This window comes from Notolepis coatsorum (genome assembly GCF_963971535.1).
Source record: "Notolepis coatsorum genome assembly, chromosome: 12".
NCBI classification, from domain to species: domain Eukaryota; kingdom Metazoa; phylum Chordata; class Actinopteri; order Aulopiformes; family Paralepididae; genus Notolepis; species Notolepis coatsorum.
This window is the reverse complement of record NC_140176.1, coordinates 126,703,426-126,716,954: the sequence shown is the minus strand read 5'-3', so window position 1 is coordinate 126,716,954 and position 13,529 is coordinate 126,703,426. Positions and strand designations below refer to the sequence as shown.

Here is a 13,529-nt window from a genome sequence, read left to right as displayed (position 1 = left end):
TCACTGATACCACCACCTCGCCCATATCCATCCCACCTGGCACTGGCAGTTCAGGATACTGCAAACCGTGAACATCCAGAGTAGGATGTACCGCCTCAGGTACAGCCCCACCGTCCCTGGAACATGGCAGTACGTCAGTCACAAAAACGTCTGGAACACCATCTAAAATGGCGTCACCCAAAATAACATTGTCCTGATCAAAATCAAAATGGCTGCCACTCAACAGACCAGGTCGTGAAGGCGGCTCCTGCTCCACAGGACACAGGTAACTAGGTTGACCATCACACCTAGTGCATGGCAGAGAATCAGTGTGGACATGTGGATCAATGTCAGAATCATCAACTGACATACTGGGACCATCCCTGCCCACAAGTGAAACATTAGGGACAATAGAGCTACTGTGGGAAGGCTGGCAGCCTAAGTCAGGCTTAGTAGCCTCTCCAACTAGAACGGTGTCACATGAAACAACAGCACCTCTCATAGCATCCTTCCCACACTCATCCTCCAATTTGTTCGTGGCCTCAGCCACCGTACAGGCTGGGAAGACCTTGAGACACTGTGCTGCCATATCATCTCCTGCCACATGCTTCTCTGGCACGCATGTCAACTCTGGTTTCACCACCGGGCCTAACACAAAGCCATAATCAAGAGAATCATTATGCAGAGGTACATCCACAGTGTGCTTTCCAAAATTCTCACCAGATACACATTTTAATTCAACAAAGAATGTGTCACTAAGTGTAATGTCCCAAGTCGAAGTATCAACAACATCACTTTTGTCCTTTGACATTTCCCGTGCCACAGCACACACAGGGAACACTTCTGGATGTTTCTGTGCCAGTTCATTAGGGACCTCAGAAACCACAGGAATGGGAGTTACAACCGGAGTAGCCAACACTTTGTCACCAGCCAAATCATTCCCTAGAATGAAGGACACCCCCTTTATGGGAATGTGAGAACATACCCCCACAACAACATTGCCTGACACTAAGGGAGAATTGAGCGTGACCTCATGCAAAGGTGCACCCACAAATCCACCCCCAAAGCCCTGAACAACGACACCGGAATGCAAAGAAGAGTTTTCTGAAAACGGCAAAACCCCCTCCAGAATGAGGGACTGAAAAGCACCGGTATCTCTCCAAATTGTTATAGCCTGTTTGGACTCTAGTGCATTAGTCAGGGAAACAAATCCATCCATCATAAACCTTGAGGAACCCTCGAGCTCTTTGTCCACACGTTTGATACTTCCCCCATCACCATCTAACGTTGGCATAGGCGTTCTGCATATGGTTTCTACCAGAGCCACGGTTCTGAAATTTTTCTGCTCAAGCACCGGGCACCCAGCAACGATATGACCAGGTTCTTTACAGTAGAAACAGATAATCCCTTCTGGGAATGCACCAGCAGAACCACCCCGCCTAGGAGGTGAAGTTAACTGACCAGCAGACACAGGTTTTGGGAAACGGCCCCCCTGAACATGACGCCTATCCCCGGACTCAACACGGTAGTCCTCCAAAAACACGGACTTGTGTGTCAACACAAACTCATCAGCGAAGACAGCGGCGTCGCCTATCTTCGATACCTTATGCTCATTTAGATGTGTGGAAACGGTATCAGGAACACATCTTTTAAATTCCTCTAGGAGAATCAACTGCCTAAGCTGCTCTCTTGACTCTGCCTTCCGAGAAGTGCACCACCTGTCAAACAGGTTCTCCTTCTCCCTTCCAAATTCAACATAAGACTGCCCCTCCGACCTGCGATAACCTCTAAAACGCTGACGATAGGCCTCTGGGACCAACTCATAAGCCCTCAATATGGAAGCTTTAACAAGCTCATAATCAGCGCTTTGTTCAAGGGACAGAGCAGTATAGGCTTCTTGTGCCCTATCAACTAAAACACATTGCAGCAGCAGTGTCCAGGCGGTATCAGGCCACTTCAATGTAGTTACCACCCGTTCAAAAAGGGGAAAATATCTTTCCACGTCTTTCTCAAAAAATTTAGGCACCATCCTAATATTCCTGCCTACATCAAAACCGGAACGTGACTCTGGATGCAGAGCACCCGCCTGCAAGGCAGCATGCTTATATTCAAGCTCCTTCTGTGCACGCTCGTGCTCCAGCAACATTTGTTTCTCCTAAAACTCACGCTCCTCTTTCCTCTCTCTCTCCTTAAGCTCACGCTCCTCTCTCCTCTCCTCACGCTCTCGCTCTAGCTGCCTTTCCTTAAACTCCAACTCCCTAATCCTCCACTCACCCTCTGCACCAGGTAATAGCGGAGATGCGTCAGACGAAGGAGGCTCCTCCACCCTCTCCTCAAGCACCTGCTCTCTAATGAGTAACACCCCTAAAGCACTCAAGGCAGTCGGCTTCAAACGTTTCTCACCCGCAGTAAGCTCTACCCTGTAGTGTACAGCAAGTTCCAGAAGTTGTTCCTTGGAAAACTTCTCCAACATGTCATGAGACGGGCGATCAACAAAGTCCTTTCTGGAAGCCATCGTTACTGTACCAGTCACCACAAGCCACTCACTTTACTTTACAGTCACAAAGAACCACTAATGAACCACGAAGAGCCACTAAAGAACCACTGAAGACCACTAAAGAACCGCCAAAGAACCACTGAAGACCCCCTAACGAACCACTGAAGAACCACGAAGAACCACTGAAGAACCATGAAGAACGCTAATGCCAATAATAACAACCAGAAGGGAACGCAGTGGAAATGTGAGCTCTACGGAGCGCACCTTTCTAGTTTGCAAAAAATTTTAAATAAAAAACAACCACCCTGAAATAAATAGACGTGTCATACACGCAGGGTGTTAGGTGCTAACCGGTATGCTAACCAAACACTCAAACCAAACAAAACAAATACAACAAACAAATTCAAACAGGTGGCCCTTCTAACCTGATATGACTACTTATGCTTCTACATCTAAACTGCAGTCACAACCGGCCCACCACATGGCTACCCTAAGAACACTAAATCAAGCCCTACCACACTACCTGTGTTTTCTGGCCCCCCTAACCTACCTACCCTTAAACTAATGCCCTGTAGACCTAACCATCTTCAACCACACCTGCTACCAGTCAAAGATCATACTTGACCATCCACCCGTCCAGTACAGTCTAGGGGTATGATTCTCGCTTTGGGTGCGAGAGGTCCCGGGTTCAAATCCCGGACGAGCCACCAACTGTTACGACCCTGGCTCAAAGGCACGCAACCTATGTGCAAACCAACACCAAAACCCCGTGCTCTAACTCAAAATGCTACTATCTCAAGGAACTATTAGTGTAAACCAAAGGACAACACTGCACACTACATCACCCCTGAGTGGAACATGGAAAGCCAAACTTTCCCCCACTGTACCGAAAACCCATACCGAACCGTGACTTCAAAACCAGGGTACGTACCGTACCGTGGTTTCAAGTCAAGTCAAGTCAAGAGTTTTATTTGTCACGGCATACAAGTATACAATGAAATGCGGGTGGTCTTGCCCGCAACGATGTGCAAATAACATATAATAGAATCAACATTGTGCAATAAACAAGTAACATTGTGCAATAAACAAGTAACATATTAGGGCATATCGGTATATGTACATAAGTTATTTACAGAGCATGGAGGACATGCTAGGTCCTTTGGTAGTGTCTTTCTGTACATGCTAATTTATACAATCTCCGGTTATACTATACTATTTTTAAAGTGACCTTTCCTTCGTGGCCATAAGTGTGGGGGCGTGTGCAGTGTGTGTTTTGTGTGTGTGCTCATGTGTGCTTGCTCATGTTAAAGTGGCTGCTAGTGTGTGAGCGTGTACAGTGTGTGTGTCGTGTGTGTGCTCATGTGTGCTTGTGTGTGGAGAGTTCAGTGTTCAGGGCTCTGATGTCCTGGGGGAAGGAGCTGAGCCGAAGTCTCTCTGTCCTAGTAGCTGGTGTTCGCAGGCGTCTGCCTGACCTCAGCAGCATGAACAGGCTGTTGTTGGGGTGGTGAGGGTCTTTCATTATTCTGCAGGCTCTGGATTTGCACCTCTTGTTGTATAGAACCTGCAGGGGTGGTAGTGCAATACCCGTGGTACGCTCGGCTGAGCGCACCACTCTCTGTAGGGCCTTCTTGTCCTGTGCCGTGCTGTTTCCATACCAGGCAGTGATGTTTCCAGTCAAGATGCACTCTACAGCTCCGGAGTAGAAGGACAGGAGTATCTTCCCAGATACTCTGAACTTCCTTAACTGTCTCAGGTGGTAGAGGCGTTGCTTCGCCTTTTTTACGACTGAGTCTATGTGTGTTGTCCATGTCAGATCCTCTGAGATGTGGACCCCCAGGTACTTAAAGCTGCTCACCCTGTCCACGGTAGCCCTGTTTATCCTCAGTGGTGTGTGTGTCTCCTGCTGTCCTCTCCTATAATCCACGATCAGCTCCTTGGTTTTACCAATGTTCAGGAGCAGGCTGTTGTCCTGGCACCAGCGTTCCAGTACCTCAACCTCCTCCCGGTAGGCCTTCTCGTCGTTGTCCGAGATCAGCCCCATCACCACTGTGTCGTCCGCAAACTTCACTATGGAGTTAGAGCTGAACTTGGCCACACAGTCATGTGTGTATAGTGAGTACAGCAGGCGGCTCAGAACACAGCCCTGGGGGGACCCGATGCTCAGGGTGATGGTGTTGGAGGTCTGACCCCCCACCCTGACCGCCTGGGGCCTTTCACTCAGAAAGTCCAGTATCCAGGCGCTCAGAGCGGAGCTCAGACCCAGCTCGATCAGCTTGTACACCAGTCTGGTGGGGACTATGGTGTTGAACGCTGAGCTGTAGTCAATGAGATCCACTCATTTGTCACCTCCCGGTTGGACTATTGTAATGGAGTCCTGTTCGGGGTACCCAGCAAAGCCCTGGACAGGCTCCAGTATGTCCAGAACTCAGCTGCCAGGGTTCTCACTCACACCAAGCCCTGGCAGCACATCACCCCCACCCTCATCCATCTCCACTGGCTTCCAGTCAGGTTCCGCATCACCTTCAAACTCCTGCTCCTCACCTACAAATCCCTCCATGCCCTCGCCCCCCGGTACCTGTCTGATCTCCTCCACCAGTACACTCCATCCCGGAACCTACGATCCTCTGATCTAGGTCTCCTCTCCATCCCTCGCACCAGGTTACGGACTTTTGGGGACAGAGCCTTCAGCGTGGCGTCCCCTACCCTCTGGAACTCTCTCCCCCCCGAAATCCGCAACGCCCCAACCCTGGACACCTTCAAATCCGCTCTAAAAACACACCTCTTCACCAAGGCTTTCCCCATCAGTTAGTTTTAGATTAAATTAGGTCCATTATCCCCTACTTTCCCTCATCCCCTCTTCCCCCCCCCCCTACTTTCCTTGCCCTATTTTTTGTCCTTATTGTAAAGCGACCTTGGGTTCTATGAAAGGCGCTATATAAATTTGATTTATTATTATTATTATTATTAATGAACAACAGTCTCACATAGCCCCCCTTCTGGTGGTCAGGGTGAGAGAGGGTGCTGTGCAGTACCTGGGAGACCGCATCGTCAGTGGACCTGTTTGGCCTGTATGCAAATTGCATAGGGTCCATATCACTGGGGAGGGAGGCACAAATGTGATCCTTGACCAGCCTCTCGAAACATTTCATGGCCACAGAGGTGAGTGCCACCGGTCTGTAGTTGTTGAGACCTGCTGGGGAGGGTTTCTTTGGTACCGGGATAATGGTGGACATCTTGAAGCAGGCAGGGACCACTGACTCCTTCAGGGATCGATTAAATATGGTGGTGAACACAGGGGCTAGCTGGTTAGCACAGGACTTAAGTATGCGTCCTGTTATTCCATCTGGGCCAGCAGCCTTTCTGGTGTTCACCTGCATAAATGCTCTTCTCACACTGTGTTCCGTCAATGAGAGAGCGTCCCCGCCCCCCCCCCCCCCTGCGGATGCCCCCCCCCCTCCACAACAGCCGGCGCGCCAGTGACGCCACTAGCCGTTGAGCTAGCGGCGCCGCTGTTTGCACCAAACCGCGCGTAGAAGGTGTTGAGCTGGTCCGCGAGGGAGGCGTCGTCGCTCCCCATTGAGGGGGCGCTGACTTTGTAGTCAGTTATAGCCCTCAGTCCTTGCCATAAGCCTCTTGTGTCATTCTGTGCCATTTGTGCCTCCATCTTGTCAGCATACGTCCTCTTAGCAAGTTTAACAGCCTTGCGCAGAGTGTAGACTGTTGTCTTGTACTCTTCCATGTTTCCTGACTCTCTGCCCAGGTTGTAAGCAGTGGTGCGAGAGTTCAGAGCTGAGAGTTCAGATCACGACGGCGTCACGTGATCTTTGTTTGTATGCCGGCACCAGGTTAATGGCGGCATGATCTGACGTGTTCGTCGCTCCCGCTAATTGTGGAGCCGGTACAGCCTTGTATCCGGCTCTGAACGGGGTGTAGCAGTGGTCGAGTGTATTTCCCCCTCTTGTGGAGCAGACGATGTGTTGAAAGAAAGACGGCATGACTTTCTTCAAATTTGCTTGGTTGAAATCCCCGGCTACGATCATGGCCGCGTCTGGATGTTTGATCTGATGTGTGTTTAGATGATCGTGTAGCTCCGCCAGCGCCCTGGCCACGTTCGCTTGGTTTTTGTGTACCGTTACATATATATATATATACAGTACAGTACGTGCAAAATTAATCGTTCCAGCAAAGTAGGCTTTGTCAAGACTGAACGACTGTGCGCTTTTCAAGAGCCAATCGCTCAGTAGGTTGGGAAATACTTAACGGTTAAGCAGCCTCTGGCTCTGCAAATAGATCTAGAGTCTGAATATCTAACATAAATCCATTCTGAGAACGGACATACTGGATGGCACACACTCTCTCTCTCTCTCTCTCTCTCTCTCTCTCTCTCTCTCTCTCTCTCTCTCTCTCTCAAATCCATTCTGGGAATGGAACACAGTGCCTGCGATGCGGGTTTGATTGATTGATTGAAAACTTTATTAACAGATTGCAGAATGGGTACAAAACAAACAACTGCTAAGAGGATGAAGACCAGAAAAATACTTTCATCTTGTTTACACAAGTCAAAGTCAGTTGTTTATTTATTTATTTTTACTGTTTGCATACGAGGTGGTCCGTGAATGTTCTTGATAACAATCTAGTGGTCCGCATAAACAAGAAGTTTGGGAACCACTGATATAGACGATCTCTAAATGTATGCATTCTATATGCATATGGCCTGGGCGGCCAGAGCATCTAACGAAAGGTTATGTATATAACCTAGTTATATGAGTACTGGCTAAGCGTCCCGCTCTTAAGCCTATCGAGATATACCTCATCTCATGTACCTACTGTACTCCACTAACGAAAAAACAAATACGGCTATCACCTGCCGGGTCCCGCCCCTATGGAGGCGTAGCCTATAAGACACTAGGCATGGTCACCAAACACTCTTCCTCGCCAAAAAACCCGTTTCCAGGAAAAGATTCCTCAAAAGGGAACTCAGGGCCGTTAAGAGCAGGACGCTTAGCCAGTACTCATATAACTAGGTTATATACATAACCTGTCGTTATATTATCGTACTTGGCCATCGCGTCCCGCTCTTAAGCCTATCGAGATATGGGTTAGAGCGGACGCGAGACCCGACAGATGTACCCCCTGAGGACCCGTAAGCCCACATCAAGGGGTTGGGGAGTCCCGTCACCCCATCCTTCCTAATGAAGGGGGGGGGCGCAGTCAACTCCACCCGAGTGCGAGCAAGAGGGAACTAGAACCCCTTGAACACACAGCACAGGCGGAACCACGTGTGACCTAACACACTGTGGCCCATACCCACACACTCCTGCTACCCCACCAAAGGACTGGAGCAGGAAAGGCTACAGACCCCAGAACCGCCTGGGAGACAGAACCCCCGGTCATGTCCATGAGGTAAAACCTTACAAAGGGGCCCGGGGAGGCCCATGAAGCTGCAGCACAGATGTCCTCCACCGAGGCCCCACCCAGCAGAGCGGCAGAAGCTGCCACCCCATGAGTGGAGTGCGCCCTGACGCCCCCAGGGGGATCCAGCCCGGCCAACGTGTAGCAGAGGGCAATGCCCTCGCACAACCAATGGGACAGGCGTTGTTCGATAGTGCCTTACCGGCATGAGAACCACCGTGACAGACAAAAAGCTGATCGGTGACCCTGAGGTCCTGAGTACGGCTGAGGTAAATTCCCAAGCGTGAGGAGGCGGATGAAACGCCTGAACCACAATATCCCTGGAGCGGAAGAACTCCGGATATTTTTAGGCACGAAGGCAGGATTAGGCCGCAGAGTGGCACCGCAATCGGAACGAAAGACAGGCACTCTGGTCGTACCGAGAGAGCACAAAGCACACCCACGTGTTCAGCGGAGGTGACGGCCAGCAAGAACGCGGTCTTGAACGACAGCTGTTCCAACGTCGCTTGCTCAAGAGGCTCAAACGGGGCCAAGGACAACCGACCGAGGACCAATTGAAGATCCCAACTCAGAGCCAAAGAGCGTTGCACCGGCTTAACGCGTCGAGCGCCAAGCAGGAAACGCTTCACAAGAGGGTGGCTGAACAAGACATCCCCCTCAAATCCCTCATGATAGGAGGATATAGCTTCTGCATATACCCTCACCGTCGAGGCCGACAGTCTATCAAGGAGAGACTGGAGTTAACTAAGGACAGCATCCAGGGGGCAGGAGACTGGGTCCCGGCCCCCCGCCTTACACCACACTTGGAACATACGCCATCTGCCCGCATAAGCGCGACAGTGGAGGGAGCATGCGCATTCCGGATGGTATCAACCACAGAAGGGTCCATCCTCTCCAGACTACCAGTAGCTGGATCAGGACCGGGAACCACACAGCTACGCCCCGGTCCGGCGCCATCAGGATCAAGAACCTGCGCCCCTCAACGTACCCGTCCCAACAACTGACCTAACAGATGTATGGGGAAGAATCCCAGGCGGCACGGCATCGGTCCCAGACCTGCCTGGCTATGTCCGGACGTAATCCCCACCCGTCAGGATGAGGACCGCCCCGCGACAGTACACCTGTACCCACATTCACCCTGCCGGGGATGTGGGGAGCCCTCAGGCCGCACAGATGGAGGACGCCCATAGCCAGCCGCCCGCCGCCTGGTGCAGACGGGGGGAGCGTACTCCTCCCTGTCTGTCGATATACGACACTGACGTTGTATTGTCCGTCCTGATCAACACCGTTTGAGGACCAGAAGGACCGCTTTCAATACCAACACATTGAACGTAGCGCAGACCGGGCAGCATGGTTTGCCAGCTGCCCCCTACTGCATTGGCCCGACGCTTCACCAGCGAGGGAGGCGTCGGTGAAAAACGTGACGTGAGACAGCGTCGTAACCATCCTAGGACGGAACGTCCCGAGCGTGTCGACAACACGCTCTGAGAGGGATGCCCATAGCACTCCAACCGTTGACTGGGAAGAGGAGTACTCTACTTCCAGTCTACAGCAAACCCCAGGCTGGTAGGGACCTGCCTGGTACGAGACCTGACGATCCACCTTGACCGCGAAGGACCAGAGCGTCGTCAGGGCAGAATACACTTCGTAACCCCTGACGACGCAGAGGCCCCAGTGCGGCCTCCACGCACTTGGTGAAGATGCAGGGAGCCAGAGAAAACCGAACGGCAGCCTCTGGTACTCATACGCTAACCCTGCAAAGGAAGCGTAGGTAAGCCCTAGGATGGAAGATCGGAGATGCGAATACGCATCCTACAGGTCTATGGAGGAGAACCAGACCCCCACCTGACAGTGTTCAACAGGTAGGAGACGATCCAAAAAATGCTGAACCTTCCCATGGGACTGGTCCAGCATGGGTCTGACACCCCCCCCCTCCCGATTTCTCAGGCACCAGAGAACACCGGGAGGAGAACGCCACAACGATGGCTTGCTTCGTCCACAGAGATTGGATCTCGTTGACCAGAGCTGTCACTGCTGGTGACCCTGACAATAGGGTCTGTACCAAACCCGAAAACGGGTGTGGTTGTGTAAACACAAGTCCCCGCCTCAGCGTTCTCTCCATCCACCTCGACATATGGTACTGCCGTAGTCATATGTGATGACACTCCCAACCAAGCAGGTCCGCCAGGAACTGTAGATAGTCGGCCCGGTCCCACCCGCTGTGCGTAGCCAACCCTGTACCCTTGCGAGCAGAGCGTTCCGTGGAGTCGGGTCGGAACCTGACACTACCCACGAGGCAATCGCACCCAAGGGGGGACCCCGACAGAAAGGGCCGGTTTGATATGGGAGAAGCTGACATCAATCTAGGTGACAAAAAAAAAACCACTGAACACCCCTCCAGAACATGCTGAGGAGTTGTTCTGCAGCCGGACATGCAAGGCGTGAGGACCCCATGGGGCCCTGCAGTGATATTACTACCACCCAAATCACGCGCGCCTGCGAAACCACTGCCAATCTTTCAGGAGTGGGAGGCACCAACATGATACCTGGCCTGGCGAAGGCGAGGCCGGGGAAGCCCGCACTATGTGCCTCAAAAGGTTTCGAGCCCCCCTGCTGACAACACTTATAGTTGACAGATGTAACACCAGGCTCAACCAACACAGATTATGGTGTGGGAGCCGCTTGACAGCACAACATTCTCACGGACAGACCCAGGCTCAGCCATCAACTGGTTTGTCAGCCCCTGTCCCCATGAGAAGCGAAAAGTGGGGCCGCCCACGCTTCAACGAAGGCACGCGGCCCGCAGCCAAAGGAAACAATCAGAGCCCCCTTTTTCCGCTGGTGTTGGGGGAGGGAGTGATCGGAGAGCGGGCTGCTCGCGGCAGGACGTCGACGGCTTGTTGTTCAAGCCGAGCTCATCCAACATGGCCGATCCCTCGGCCGCCAAGGCTGTCGGCCTTGTGGACACCTGTCGATTCAACGCCCAGGATACCTCTGGCGGGGGAAAACATGGCCGCCTGTCGAGGGCCTCGTCATCGCCGCTGACGAGGCCGTGCTCTCTCTTCTTCTGGCTGCGCGGTGTGAGGCGGTGTGGGGTCTAGGACAATACCGCCCGCGCTCCAGCAGAAGACCAAAATCCCCTGCGGAGAGGGGAACGGTTATAGCTTGCGGCTAGGTCAAAGCTAAATAACGTCAACAACCTCGCGCGATGTGTCGACGTCGGCTGGCCCTCAAGGCCCCGCCACCAGACACCATTTTTTTTATAGAAAAAACAGCAATTCGAACACAGTTACTAATCGCTGCCAATTCCATACCGTGGCGGTACAGGCTTTAGCAGCCCACCAGCCACTCGCCGGGCCGACCCACCTCATGGCGTCGGCCGGGCGGGGGACTGTTTCAATATGTCAAAAGCAAAGGACTGATGTTAACACGGAGCACCATTGGTGGTTGCAAACAGCAACCTCCACTGTGGTGTGCACCATGAAGGGGTTAAATGAATAAAAGAACTAACACCACAAAATACTGTAGAATGGGCAAGCCCATGTACACAACGTTAAGGGGAGGCGGACCAGAGAGAACCAGTTCCGCATTCATTCATAATATTCACAACAGCACACCAGCCCTAGCTTAGCCCATTTACCCAAAAAGGTAAACAAAGCCCTCCCCGCACTACTCCCCCAGTAGACACCGATTGACCGTCAGCATGAATGGTTGAGAGGAGAGAAAGCTGTAGCATAGACAGACATTCTCGTAGCGGAGAGACAGAACAAAACAGTAGCCCACTACACTACTATAGCATAGCGTTCAACGCTACTATGGATAGAAAACAGTCAGCTGAGCCACAACACGGGCCGCCGCTAAGTCCCGTCCTGCAGTAGTATAGATCTACTGCCACCCGCCGAGCCTCAAGCATCGGCTTCCGGAAAACACCGTTCAAAACCCCGCCGGGGCACAGGATTAACGCTACCTGGCTAGGCTACCTAGTCACGGCACACCCTGTTGTCAACCCATTTACCCGTAAAAAAGGTAAAATAGGACTCAGCAAAACCCCCACATTAGCTACCGACTGACCTTCATTGATGAACCGGGCAAGAGGAGGGAAAAGCGGCAAAATCCCACGGCGGAGACATTAGAACAGCGTAGCAGTAGTGTTAGCATATAGCATTAGCATTAGCATGTAGCGTTAGCATTAGTTGTTTAGCAGCACGCTTCCAGGATCGTTTGGAACCCGTCCACTGCAGTGAACCGTTCACCAAACCATCCCGCCCCTGGCGCCGACACACAACATGGTTGTGTAACAAAACAAACCAGCATTACTAACACTAACATCAATGCCTGATGACACAGGGCCTACCTGTGTACAAGCCGGCTCGATAGCCAACCTTGCACGCTGCTCCTGGATCTGCTGTCACCAGACGAGGAAACATCAGAATAGGCCCGACGTGTCGCTGAAACATGCCCCGAAGATTCCAGGGGTAAGCAAACCTCCGGTAACTTTCAACATTACGCAATTTCTCTAATATTTTCATAACAACTAGTTACATAAGGCGCACTGCGACCGTTATGATGGAAACGAAATAGAGGAAGAGTGTTTGGTGACCATGCCTAGTGTCTTATAGGCTACGCCTCCATAGGGGCGGGACCCGGCAGGTGATGGGCGTATTTGTTTTTTCGTTGATGGAGTACAATAGGTACATGAGATGAGGTATATCTCGATAGGCTTAACACTTTGAGTGCCGGGACCCGCCTTTAGACGTCTTTGCTGGCCATGCTAAAGTTGCCGGAGGACGCGTTACGTCGTCCTTATATCAATATTTCAAAAATCTGCGATCGGATTCATATGTCCCCTCCGCTGGCCTGAGATCCACCAGCAGGACCCACTGAGCTCTCTGGCGGTTCAGGAGCGCCATCTGGTGGCCGATCGGCGCAATCGCCAAACAGGATGTTGAATAGAGGTTGTCATGACGACCGTAGTACTTCCGGGCGCTCGCTATAGGTCATGGGACTCTGGCTCGTCACGCTACACGGTGATCGATTGGCAATAACTCAATAAACAACATGATTTGGACGTATATACCATTATACAAGCTGGAGATGGACCGGGTAAAAATATATCCCATAATGATAAGATTTCTACTCGACGATGATCGCCCAACGGCGCGCGGAGACTGGGGTGAGTTTGAGCGTGTAACGTTACCGTCTTCGATACTAACTGCTATTATCAACATTTGACCCACATTAGATGATTGGTATAACGCTGCCCACGGAATTATAAACGCCCCCTCGCCCATCCGGTCAACATCAGATGACGTGTAGTAACTTCTAGAAGTACGTCTAGTTGGAATTTTTTATATCGCGCTGATTGCCATCAAACTGTATTTCATCATCAATATAATGCATTTGGGGCTATATATCACGTTCTGGAGAAAGCTGCAGAAAGAGATGAAAACATACTTATACATTAGACCATACTTTACTATGAATATGTGAATGAAAAAGTTTAACGTTGCTACACAATGAACAATACATATAGGACTTTGAATGGGCCCTAATAATGGCAATGTAGCAATAGAATTTAAAAAGTTATAGCCCTGCAAAGAAGGGGACTTTCTCCATAGACAAATAGCGCTGGCAATCTATG

The 13,529-nt window shown here is 51.4% G+C and overlaps 1 protein-coding gene across 1 annotated transcript in view; it reads left to right on the top strand.

Annotated features, from left to right (window-relative positions):
• The window catches only part of LOC311238045 (MAGUK p55 subfamily member 2-like), a gene marked incomplete at both ends in the record, with an annotated part of 102,562 nt that overhangs the window by 46,666 nt on the left and 42,367 nt on the right, over positions 1–13,529 (top strand). The window lies entirely within an intron of this gene.